The sequence below is a fragment of the Magnolia sinica genome, chromosome 19, assembly GCF_029962835.1.
Source record: "Magnolia sinica isolate HGM2019 chromosome 19, MsV1, whole genome shotgun sequence".
Lineage (NCBI taxonomy): Eukaryota > Viridiplantae > Streptophyta > Magnoliopsida > Magnoliales > Magnoliaceae > Magnolia > Magnolia sinica.
In genome coordinates, this window is record NC_080591.1 from 57625603 (window position 1) to 57627006 (window position 1404).

A 1404-nucleotide genomic window follows, 5' to 3' on the forward strand; every position below is an offset into this window, starting at 1 on the left:
TATCAGGTTATTCATCCCAATGTGAATGAACTTATGAACAGTTTGGATGGAAAATAAACATCAATGTAGCCCTAATAAGGTTTTAGAGATGGTGGTTTAATCCTCACTTCTTCTTTTGTTTTTTCTCTCGTGTGGCCCACTTGAATTCTGGATTCGCCTTATTTTTAATCACATATCCTAAAATGAGCCGAAGAAAATGGGCATTTGGTTTGGATTTCTCATAAAAATCATGTCCCACCTAGCTTCCCAGCACATGAGCTTCATATGATTGGGGCTATCAATAAATTGGACTTGGGGTAGGTCTTAGCTCGAATTTAAAACTGTTTCGGGCCGATCTAATTCAAAATTTTGATTTTCAGGCCCAAGCCCGATCCATTGATATCCCTACCCCTGACATTCCATCTCACACAATCCACGTCAGGTGAAGGAGGGTAATGATTTATTAGGTGAGGCCCTTGACCGTGGGGCTATGCATTGTCCATCCATTTTTATTGATCATTTCTAAATATTTTATTTTTTTCTTTCAACAACCTCATTTTGTTGAAGCGTTTTTGGAGAAGAAAATTCTTACAATATTCCATAGTCATTACGGTATTTCTGAAAATTGTTATTTTTAAATTTAGTTCCATGATCACTCCTTATTCTGGTCATAGATAATTCCTTTTTAGTTTGTATGCATTTTATAAGTTTCCTGACTTCATCAAGAGTATCTATTTTTTCTCTTAAAAAGGTCTCCCATGAATATCTAATATAGTCATCCACTACAACTAGGAAATATTTCTGTCCGTCTCTACTCTCCATTCTAGTTGGTCCAACTAAATCTATATGGAGTGGTTCAAGAGGTCTAGTAGTGGCTAAGAAGTTCACTTTCTAGTGAATACTCATAATTTGCTTGCCTATCTGACAAACACCACATACTTTGTTTTTGTTTTTTTTTATTTTTTTTGTTTTTGTTTTTGTTTTTTTTTAATCCTTTTCAATTTCGATAAGCCACCTAAGTGATCTCTTTTGCTCAATTTATATCGATCTTTATAATTTAAATGTCCAAGACGTTGATTACATAGTTCAGTCTCGTCTGTCTAGACCGTGTAGCATAAATGATTTGTTGAGTAAGAATAATCAATTATATGGTAATTTTCATACGTTTTACGACCATTTAATATTACATGTCCTTTATTATTAATTATCTCACATCCGTGATCAATATAAATTTACAATATATTTATTATCAGTTGTGTGGATAACAAGACACTTAACCTTTATAACCCATTTCATTATGGTTCTATGTTTACTAGGGTCTCTTGCCTTTCACTGTTTGGGAGTTAGGATTTCTCTTGTTTCTGTTTATTCCATTCTTACCAGAGTTAGATTTCAATAGCTTTTTGAGCAAGTCCACAATTTTAT